Source organism: Hippopotamus amphibius, chromosome 3 (assembly GCF_030028045.1).
Source record: "Hippopotamus amphibius kiboko isolate mHipAmp2 chromosome 3, mHipAmp2.hap2, whole genome shotgun sequence".
Classification (NCBI taxonomy): domain Eukaryota; kingdom Metazoa; phylum Chordata; class Mammalia; order Artiodactyla; family Hippopotamidae; genus Hippopotamus; species Hippopotamus amphibius.
Genome location: NC_080188.1, coordinates 149,865,610 through 149,877,715, shown reverse-complemented (window position 1 = coordinate 149,877,715; position 12,106 = coordinate 149,865,610). Strand labels below are relative to the sequence as shown.

Here is a 12,106-nt window from a genome sequence, read left to right as displayed (position 1 = left end):
TTATTGAAGAGACTGTCTTTTCTCCATTGAACATTCATGTCTCTTTTGTCTTGATTAGTCAACCATAAGTATAAGGGTTTATTTCTGGGCATTCTATTCTGTTCCATTGATCTATGTGTCTGTTTTTATGCTGGTATCATACTCTTTTGATGACTGTAGTTTTGTAGTATAATCTGGAGTCAGGGAGCATGATACCTCCAGCTCTGTTCTTCTCTCTCAAGATTGTTTTGGCTATTTGAGGTCTTTTCTGTTTCCATACAAATTTTAGAATTATTTTTTCTAGTTCTATGAAAAATGCCAAGGGTATTTTGATAAGGATTGCACTGAATCTGTAAATTACCTTTTAACAATATTAATTCTCCTATCCATGAACATAGCATATCTTTCCATTTGTTTCTGTCATCTTCAGTTTCTTTCATTAGTGACATATACTTTTCATCCCTGAAACACTCCTCTGAAGTAATAAGGGAGTGGAAATTTCAAAATGCTCAAGCTAATAAAAGCAGCCATAGGAGCATGCTGAGGATCCCTGCATGATGGAATAGTCCCACGTCATCAGCCATCATCAATCAAGAAGCACAGTTAGCCCATCACATAAGCACCATTATGGAGAGAACTGCACTTAAGATATGCAATGAGTTCTGCCTATTGACATTATTTCCTTTTCCCAGAAAGGACTAATGGTTTCTCGAGATGAGGAAAATATAGTAACATGTAAGAGGATGCCTAATTGAAGATTAATGAAGTTTTAGTGACATTCATCAGGTGTTAAATCACAAATGGGTCATTTCTAGTCATAACTACATCAGTGCTTGAATTTCACTTCAGTTCTCCAGAGGAAAGATGTGAGTTTGGACAGCCACTGCTTTTCACTGTTCAGGCAAGTCACAGAGAGTTGCAAAATGTGTGGAAAAAGAATACCCTTTCTATTCTTCTCTGCTTAAAACTATAGTTGGCTCTTGATATTTCTATACTAGGCTTGTTAAAGAATAGCAACTGCTATGAATTATCAGTAACACCCTTCATCAAGCACATAGAGTTCATAATTAGCCTTGTTAACTTCCTAATGAATCTATAATGCGAGTAATTCAGTGTCACATTGAAACTGCCTTGCTTCCCCTTGTCCCCAATTCTTATTATACTCTAGGAAGTATAAAAATTTGCTTTATTCACATTCACTATCTCCGATGGATTGAATTATTGGCGTCAATTGTTCACCCTTCCCTGAATCTATTCTCTTTGCCATGTAGATTTGAAGTTTTTCCACTAAAGATATAAACTTCCCCAATCCATAAATTTGGGCTTGCCCATATAACTTCCTTTGCATAATTGAATGCGGACAATAGTGGTAATTTGCTAGTTCTGTGCATAAACTTTAAGAGGCTACACGTGCTTTCCTTTTCCTTCTTGGGCTTCTGCCATTGGCATGAGGAGGACATGCTAATCCATGGAGGATGAGAGACAGATGCAGCAGAACTGGACCCAACCTGCAGCTTACAGCCAAACTCAGCTGATCAGCCCACCCCAGCTGGCTCACAGATCCCAAGCAAGACAGTTGTTTTAAACCACTGAATTTGGAGGTAGTTTGTTAAACAGCAAAAGCTAACTGAACAATCATTTGTCAAGGCCCTACACTATTCCAGAGATGGATTAGGAGCAGGGTACTCAGAGATATGTGAAAACATAAGTCCTTGCCCTCAAGGAAGGTCCAATCTCACCTGAAGGCTCTGTTACTTCACAATGAGATACTTCTGACTGGGAGGAGATTGTAGAGTCCCCGGCTCCCAGACTGCAGCTTCAGGTCCTGCCTTATTTCATGCATCCAGTAGTAGTAAATGTAAACAGTGACTGCCACAGTGCCAACAGAGAAATCTACTGAAAGACTTACAGTAATTCTTATTAAAGTATGAGTTTTAGTTCCAACTTTGGCTATAATATTTATTTATATATATATATATACTTTTAATTTAATTTTTCAAAATTACAACAAAAGTTCACCCAAAGATCCCTTTAAATTTGTGGTTCTCAAAAAGATGCCTAAGACTCACATTTGGAAGTGAGTGATTTTATTTTTTTTAAATTCAGAACCTTCAGGGACTCTGATTCTCTGTATCTGGGGTGAGGCACCTGAATCTGCATTTTTCATGTTCCCCCTTCTCCTTTTGTCCCACAAAACTAGGATGCTATAAATCTACAGGCAACTATTTGAGAACACCAGCTCAAACTGCAAGCTTCTTCAGGACATTTAAAGGGTAATTTGAGGGAGCGTTAGACTAACCTGTTGGCACTAAGATCCTGCCCTATACCATCGTGAATATATTTTCACATCCCAAACCAATTCCTCTTCCTCACAAAGAAGATGATTAGCTTTGAGCGAAACAGAAGGGTGGGATAGAGCCCTGGGTAGGAGTTGGAGGTAAGACCCTAAATCATGTTCACAACACCAGTGCATAAACACTTTGAAGCCTATGGGCCTTAAATAAGTTGTTAACCTACCTAGAGTTCCCCATTTACCTCATGCTTTCCTCCTTGGAAGAAACCAAGACAGCCAGTTAACTTTTATTCAGTAAATACATAGAATTTTTATATAGTGGAGATTGAGGAAACCACAGGGGGACATGCTTCTCTTCTTGCCCTTGCAGCCCTTGAACCAGGGCATCTGAGGGGAAGCAGGGCGTAGGTGTGTTGCGTGGCTCTCAGCGCACCCATCCCAGGACCACCGCCACCGAACCCATTCCGCATAACGGTGGTGCTGGGCTCCAGCACCTTGTCGCCATGACAGCCCGAGATAGGAGCAAAGGCCATGGAGGCGGGGTTGTAGCCCATCTTCCTGATACAGGTGCTCACTTCTTGGTGATCTCCTGGAAGCATGCGGCGCTGCAGGCAGGCTTGGTCCAGTCCATCTTGCTGATGGCCAAGATCAGCTGCTTCGCGCCCAAGGAATAGGCCAGCAGCGCAGCTCGAGGGTCTGCAGGTTCTTGGAGATGCCTGCCTCCAACTTGCCCACACCGGTGGCCATGATGAGCACCGCGCAGCTGGCCTGCCCTGCAGGGCCGAGACACCAAGGACATGGGTTAGTTAGGGGAGGAGGTGTCAGCTGGGCTGGAAAGCCAACTAGAGTTTTGGGCAGCCCCAGGCCCCCTTGTAAAGCTCGGGGACACGCCCTAGAAGTTTACAAATTCATGGACCCGCTGGCTGCTGTGCACCGAGGTCCTGCCTTCCAGTTAAACTCTTACCTAGTCCCATAAATGAGTTTCAGTTCCTTCCTTATAGACCCCAAGTGATCTACTTGTCTGGGTGCCAGAAAACTGGGTCCCTGCCCCAACCTGAAAGGGTGAGGGTATCCGAGCCTCACTAAGAGTTTGCCTTCCAATTCTTTCAGAATTGATTGGCCCAGGTGAGAAAAACCTTTTAAGGCTTATAATACCATCCTTCCCAAAGTCCCAGAAATAAAGCCTGTGTTTCCTCCCCTTCCCCCACCCCCTCCCAATAGGGAGGCCCCTGGGAACATGCGCTGCTTTACCCGATAGGTGCCTGTAATCATGTTAAAAAAAGAAAAAATAAATAAAGGCTAATTTGACCCATAAAATCTACATGGACTTGGTCTTAAGTTTCTTACTGGCAAAACTCTGGCCGGTTCCTAAACTTCTACAAGCTGCCTTGCTCCATTTTTCCCAACATCTCACCTTGTTTCCTGATCCCTGCCTCTTGAGCTGAGCAACCTGGACTCTGGATATTGTTTTGGACTTAGTAGGTCCTCAACCAAAATATTTTTTTTAATGAACCATATGCTTGTCACTTGTCTGGATCCAGACCCCTGACTGCAATTCCTTGCCTAGCTGACTCCTGTGGTTCTGAGCTCTGGCCTGGTGATGTGAGCTGCCCTACCCCTTATCTATCTGTATTTAGGTTCTGGATCCTCCTCATACCTTCATCCTCCACCTCTCCCACCATTTGCCCTTCTCTGGTCCACTAACACCAAGGGATGACACTCTGAACTTTTTGTTAAATAGGATCTAAAGCCGCAGAAAGATAAGACCCCAGACCAGACCCTTTCTATTATGAGACTGGTCTGAACTCTCACAGCTTCAACACATCTTCAGTAGGAAGAGAGGGGAAGGAAGCTGAAAACTGGTTTATGTCTGTAGATAAGGCCACCTGTGAAGAGGCCAAGGCAAAGCAGGATCAAATGTCATTTCAGAAACATCTCCAGTCACAGTGCAGCAGACCTGTTTACAATGCAGATCTCAATCATTTAGAATTATTGAAGTGCAGTCCAGACTATAGAGCTGCTGGCTGTTTAATAGAGATCAATAAATAATTCCGGCACATAGCAAAATTAAAACTCTACGTTGCCATCTGGAACTTTGTGTTCACAGGCTGATTAGAAACCAGTTACCTGATGCAATTATATTTCTTCCTTGCCTGTTTTAAAATCATTTCACATTATCCCAGAGCATGAAAAAATTTTAAAAATATTTAGGAGAGAATGAGGTGCATGTTTAACAATTTCTCTCAGACATTGGAGCGGAATTTATTTTGCTTTGTTTTGTTTTTTAATTGGAATTCTTTATTTAGTGACCCTCCAGCCCTGGGATTCTGCCTTTTTAATGCTACTTATTAAACTCAATGCAATTTGAGGACAAATTTTTGAAAGGTGATAAAGTGTTATCTCTTACCCAGTAAATATATGGCCAAAGAGTTGCTTTGTAAATTCAATTGTAGTAGATCAAATGAAAGTTTTAATTCAATGAGGAGCACTGCCATGCAGAGGAATCCTATGGCAAATTCTTTTTATAAAACCAAAAATCCCCTTAAAGTATATAAATGATAATTATTCTTATAGTTATTCTTTTATATTTTTTGGTGAATACAAGTATCATACGAATACCTAGAACACTTTTCTACACCTTTCTGTAGGCACAGTTTTCTTGTTCTTTTTTCTTTTTGTATATTAGTTTCAGATGTACAGCATTATAATTCAATGTGTGTATACTACAGTGATCACAGCATAAGTCTAGTTACCATCCATACAGCTGACTCCCTTTATTTATTTAACACACTCCCAAACCCCTTCCCTTCTTATAACCACTAATCTGTTATCTGTATCTATGAGTTTTATTTTTGTTTTATTTTGTTTGTGTTTTTGTTTTGTTTTGTTTAGATTCCACATATGAGTGAAATCATATAGAATTTGTCTTTCTCCATCTGACCTATTATTTAGCATAATATCTTCAAGGGCTCATTCATTTTGTCACTAATGGCAGGATTTCCTTATTTCCCATGCCTGAGTAGTATTCCACTGTATGTGTGTGGAATACCATTTTATCCATTCATCCAATCATCAATTGATGGACACTAAAGTTGTTTCCATAACTTGGCTATTAAAATAGTGCTGCAACGAATATAGAGGTACATATATATTTTTGAATTAGTGTTTTTGTTTTCTTCAAATAGATATCCAGAAGTGGAATTAACTGTCATATGGTAGTTCTATTATTAATTTTTAAAGATTTTTTGACCATTTTTAAAGTCTTTATTGAATTTGTTATGATATTGCTTCTGTTTTATGTTTTGGTTTTTTGGCTGCGATGCATGTGGGATCTTAGCTCCCCAAGCAGGGATCAAACCCACACCCCTTCCACTGGAAGGCAACATCTCAACCACTAGACCTCCAGGGAAGTCCCTATTCTTAATTTTTTTAGGAAACTCCATTCTGTGTCCCACAGTGGCTGAAGCAACAGTGTATGTCCCACCAACAGTGTATGAGTGCTCCCTTTTGTCCACATCCTCTCCAACACTTGTCATTCCTTGTCTTTTCAATAATAGCCATTCTAACAGGTGTGAGGTGATATCTTATTGTGGTTTTGATTTGTATTTCCCTGATAATTAGTGATTTTGAGCATCTTTTCATGTGCCATGTTTGGAAAAATATCTATTCAGATCATTTGCCCATTTTTTTTTAATGTTGAGTTGTATGAGTTTTTTATATATTTTGGACATCAGCCCCTTATCAGATGCATCATTTGCAAATGTCTCATCCCATTCAGTAGGTTGCCTTTTTGTTTTGTCAATGATTTCCTTTGCTATGCTGAAGCTTTTAAGTTTGATGTAGTTTCATTTGTTAATTTTTGCTTTTGTAACTCTTGCTTTGGGAATTAGATCCATGAAAACATTGCTAAGACCAATGTCAATGAGGTTACTGCCTATGTTTTCTTTTAGGAGCTTTATGGTTTAAGATATTACATTCAAGTCTTTCATCCATGAGTTAATTTTTGTGTATGGTGTAAGATAATAGTCTAGATTCTTTCTTTTGCATGTGGCTGTCCAGTTTTCCCAACACCACTTTCTGTTCTTTCTCCATTGTATGTTTTTTGTCCTTTCTTATAGATTAGTTGTCTATATATGTGTGGGTTTATTTCTGAGCCCTCTATTCTGTTTCATTGATCTATGTATCTGTTTTTTGCCAATACCATACTGTTTTGATGACTGTAGCTTTGTAGCACAGTCTGGAGTCAGGACGCATGATACCTCCAGTTCTGTTCTTTCTCAAGATTGTTTTGGTTATTTGGGGTCTTTTGTGTTTCCATGCAAATTTTAGAATTATTTGTTCTAGTTCTGTGAAAAATGCCATTGGTATTTGAATCTGTATATTGCTTTGTGTAGAATAGACATTTTAACAATATTAGTTTTTCCAGTCCAGGAGCATGGAATATCTTTCCATGTTTTCTATCTTCTTCAAGTTCTTTTTTCAGTGTCTTATAGTTTTCAGTGTATAGGTCTTTCACTTCCTTGGTTAAATTTATTCCTAGGAATTCTACTGTATTTTGATGCAATTATAAATGGGATTGTTTTCTTCATTTCTCATTGGGAGAGTTTCTTATTAGTGTATAGAAATCCTACAGATGTCTGTATATTGATTTTGTATACTGCAATTTTATTGATTCTTTTATTAGTTCTAACAGTCTTTTGGTGGAGTCTTTGGGGTTTTCTATATATAGTAACATGTCATCTGCAAATTGTGACAGTTTTACTTCTTTCTTTCTGATTTGGATGACATTTATTTCTTTTTCTTGCCTAATTGCTGTGACTAGGACTTCCAATACTGTGTTAAGTAAAAGTGGCAAGAGTGGGCCTTGTCTTATCTCTGATCTTAGAGGATAAGCTGTTGGCTTTCCACCATTGAGTATGATATTGGCTGTGGGTTTGTCATATATCACCTTTATTATGTTGAGATACATTCTTTCTCTAGCCACTTTGTTTAGACTTTTTATCATAAATGGATGTCGAATTTTAGCAATTGATTTTTATGCATCTAGTCAAATGATCATATGATTTTTACCCTTCATTTTATCAATGTGATGTATTACATTGATTGATTTGTGGATATTGGATCATCCTTGCACCCACGAAATAAATCTTATATGATCATGGTGTATTATCCTTTTAATGTGTTGTTGGATTACATTTGCTAACACTTTGTCAAGGATTTTTTGCATCTGTGTGCATCAGGGATGTTGGCCTGTAATTTTCTTTTTTTGTGGTGTGCTTGTTTGGTTTTGGTATCAGGGTAATGCTGGCTTTATAAAATGTGTTTGGAAGGTTTTCCTCTTCTTCAATTTTTTTGAAGAATTTGAGAAGTATACATAATAAATCTTCTTTGAATGTTTTGTAGAAGTCACCAATGAAGCTGTCTGGCCCTGGCTTTTGTTTGTTGGGAGCTTTTTGATTACAGTTTCAATCCCTTTATTAATAAACAGTCTTTTCATATTTTCTATTTCCTCATGAGTAAGTCTGGAAGATTTTATATTTCTTAGGCATTTATCTATTTCCTCTAGGTTATCCAATTTGTTGGTGTTTATGGTAGTCTTTTATGATTCTTTGTTTTTTCTGTGGTATCAGTAATAATTTTTCCTCTTTAATTTCTGATTTTAATTATTCAAGCTCTTTGTCTTTTTTCTTCATTAGCCTCACTAATTGCTTTTGATTTTGTTTATCGTTTCAAGGAATCAGCTTTTAGTATCATTTATCTTTGGAATTTGGGCTTCATTTTTTTTCTTTTTCTGGTTCCTTTTGGTGTTGTTAGATTGTTTACTTGGGATTTTTCTTGTTTTTTGAGGAAGGTCTCTATTGCTATGAACTGCCTTCCTAGAATCATTTTTGCTTCATCCCATAGACCTTGGTATGTCATATTTCTGTTTTCATTTTCTCTAGGTATTTTTTTCTTTTATTTCTTCAGTGATCCATTGGTTACTCAGTAGCATGTTGTTTAATCTCCACATTTTTGTAATTTTTCCCATTTATTTCTTGTGACTGATTTCTTGTTTCACACCTTTTTGGTCAGAAAAAATGCTTGATATAATTTTTCTTTATAAATTTATTTATTTATTTATTGGCTGTGTCAGGTCTTTGTTGCTGTGTGCGGGCTTTCTTTAGTTGAGGTGAATGGGGGCTACTCTTTGTTGTGGTATGCAGGCTCCTCATTGCTGTGGCTTCTCTTGTTATAGATCATGGGCTCTAGGTGCATGGGCTTCAGTAGTTGCAGCACATGGGCTCAATAGTTGTGGCTCACAGGCTCTAAAGCACAGGCTCAATAGTTGTGGCACATGGGCTTAGTTGCTTCATGGCATGTGGGATCTTCCTGGAGCGGGGATAAAACCCATGTCCCCTGCATTGGCAGGCAGATTCTCAACTACTGCGCCACCTAGGAAGCCCGCTTGATATAATTTTAATCTTCTTGAATTTATTGGGACTCGTTTTGTGACCTAATATGTAATCTATCCTGGAGAATGTTTCATCAGCATTTGAGAAAAATGTGTATTCTGCTGCTTTTGGATGGAATGTTCTATATATATTTATTAAGTTTATCTGGCCCTACTGTATTCTTGAAGTCCAGTTTTTCCTTATTGATTTTTTTTTTTTGGTCTGGATATTCTATCCACTTGTAAATGGGGTGCTAAAGTTGTTTTCATTTTCTCCCTCTAAGTTCATTAATATTTGCTTTATATTTTGGTTCTCCTATGTTAGGTGCATATACACTTGTAAGTGTTATATGATTTCACTGTATTACCCCTTTATCATTATGTAATGCCCTTCTTTTTCTTTTATTACAGTCTTTGTTTTAAAGTCTATATTGTCTGATATTAGTACAGCTACTCCAGCTTTCTTCTCATTTGTATGGAATATCTTTTACTAACCCTTCACTTTCAGTCTGTGTGTGTCCTTACTTCTGAAATACATCTCTTATAGACAGCATATAGATGGGTAATTTTTTTTAATCCATTTAAGCACTCAATGTGTTTTGATTGGTGAATTTATTCCATTTACATGTAAAGTAATTATTGATAGGTATGTACTCATTGTCATTTTTTAAATTGTTTTACGACTGTTTTTTGGTTCCTCTCTGTTCCTTTCTTCTGTTTGTCTCTTCCCTTGCATTTTGGTGGTTTTCTTTAGTATTATATTTAAGTTCTTTTATTTTCTTTTGTGTATTTACTATAATTTTTTTCCTGTGATTACTATGAGGTCCACATATAGCATCCTATGTAAAAATCAGTCTAATTTGGTAGCAACTTTGAACATATTTCAAAGTTTTATCTTTTACCCTCCTCCATGTTTTATACTTTTGATGACACATTTTACAAATCTTTATTTCATGTATCCCTTAAGTAATTATTGTAATTTTAGTTAGTTTTGCTACTTTTGTCTTTTAACATTCATGCTTGCTTTATAAGTGACTGACCCACTATCTTTAATATATATTTACCTTTCCTAGTGAGATTTTTAATTTTGCATGTTTTCTTGTATTATTAATTACTGCCATTTCTTTTCAGCTTAAAGGAGTCCCTTTAATATTTCTTTTAATATCTATTTAGTTTTGCTAAATTCTTTTAACTTTTGCTTAGCTGGGAAACTCTTAATTGCTCCTTCAATTCTGAATGATAACCTCCTGAATAGAAAATTCTTGGTTGGAAGTTTTTTCCCTTTCAGCACTTTGAATATATTATGCCACTCGCTTCTGGTCTGTAGGGTTTCTGCTGAAAGATCTGCTGATAGCCCTATGGAAGTTCCCATGTATGTAAAAAGTTGTTTTTCTCTTGCTGCTTTTAGGGTTCTCACCTTATCCTTAACTTTTACCATTTTAATTATACTGTGGCCTGGTGTGGGTCTTTGGGTTCATCTTATTCAGAACTCTCTGTGTTTCCTGGATCTGGATATCTGTTTCCTTCCCCATATTGAGGAAGTTTTCAGTCACTATTTCTTTGAATCATTTTTCTGGCCCTTTCTCTCTTTCTTCTCCTTCTGAGACTCCTACAATGTGAATGTTATTCCACTTGATGTTATCTGAAAGGTCCCTTAAGGTATCTTCACCTTTTTAAAATTCTTTTTTAATTTCACTGTTTTATCTAGGTGTGTTCCATTGCTTTGTCTTCCACTTTGCTGATTTGTTCTTCTACCCCATTCAATCTGCTGTTGAACCCCTCTCACTTATTTTTCAGTTTAGTTTTGACTTCTGTTTACTATTTTCTTATATTTTCTATCTTTCTATTGAAGTTCTCACTACATTCATGCATCCTTCTCCTAAATCTGGTGTTTTTATGAACGTTACTTTGAACTATTTATCAGGTAGATTGCTTATTTCCATTTCAGTTAGTTCTTTTTTCTGAGGTTTTGTCGTGTTCTTTTGAGTGTAACATATTTCACTGTTCCATCATTCTGCCTAATTCTCTGTATTTGTTTCTATGTGTTACATATATGTCTTTTTTAAAAATTAATTTTTATTGGAATATAGTTGATTTACAATGTTGTATTAGTTTCTGCTGTACAGCAAGATGAATCAGTTACACATATATGTGTATCCACTCTTTTTAAGATTCTTTTCCCATATAGTTCATTACAGAGTATTGAGTAGAGTTTCCTGTGCTATCAATAGGTTCTTATTAGTTATCTATTTTATATTTAGTAGTGTGTTTGTCAATCCCAATCTCCCATTTTATTCCTCTCCCCCTTCCCCCTTGGTAACCATAAATTTGTTTTCTACATCCATGACTCTATTTCTGTTTTGTAAATAAATTCATTTGTACCATTGTATATCAGTCTTAAAGGAGTGGTCTTATGTAGGAGATGTCCTGTGGGACTCAGAAGTGCAATTCCACTTGGCCACCAGAGGGGTGTCCTCTTATGTGAGCTGCATGTGTCTGTCCTGTTGTGATGGGGCCATAACTGCTGCAGTAGCATGCTGGTAACTGGGGCTGGCCCCCAGAACAGCAGCAGGACCTGGCTACTGTGGCTGTGAGGCAATTGTGGGTGGGAATATCAATCAGCCAGATGGCTGTGAAGTCCAGCTGAAGTTCAGAGGTGAGTTGCCCTCTCACTGAGGTGCAATCACTGGTGCTAACATGTTAGACAGAGATTTCCAAAATGACTCCTGCCAGAGCCACTATTAGCAAGATAGCCTGAGATCATAAAAATAACTCCCACCAGTGTCTCAGTCCCCAGGGTGCATCCCAACTTGTTCTTGCTTCTCTGGTAGATGCTTAAAGATTAGTAAGTGGATCCCCTTCACTTATGGTCCATGCACTTTTCATTCTGGTGTTTTGGCATGGTTTGGGGGTTGAGTTGGCACAAGCCCTTTAAGAACAGGTTTTCTATTACCTGCAGTTCTATAGTTTTCCTGGGTATGTCACCCATTGGTTTTCAAAGCCAGGTGTTTTGAGGACTTGCCTCTCCTGTGCAGGATCTAGGGGTTTGGATACCTGACATGAGGCTTAAATCCTTACTCCTCAAGGAAAAGGATCCTTACTCCTTTGTGATCCCTCCTGATTGTAGATCACCACAGCTGGGGTGTGGATTTTTCCTTGGCAAGCCCATATCTCTGCCTTTCCTACCCATCTTGATGCTGTCCTTTTACCCTTGGTTATGGATGCTTTATTTATCCAGTTTTCAGATCCCCTTCAGAGGGGATTATTCTGTATGTGGTTGTAGATTTGCTCTGGCTATGAGAGGAGGCAAGTTCAGGATCTTCCTATGCCACCATCTTGAACACTCTACCACACAAGTTTCTTTCTATTTATTCTAGCACTTGTACGTAGCTGTATTATCCCGT

The 12,106-nt window shown here is 37.8% G+C and overlaps 1 pseudogene; it reads right to left on the bottom strand.

Moving 5' to 3' along the window:
- Positions 1-2,583: 2,583 nt before the first annotated feature.
- On the bottom strand, positions 2,584-3,954 carry LOC130848822 (elongation factor 1-alpha-like; annotated as a pseudogene).
- Positions 3,955-12,106: the final 8,152 nt, after the last annotated feature.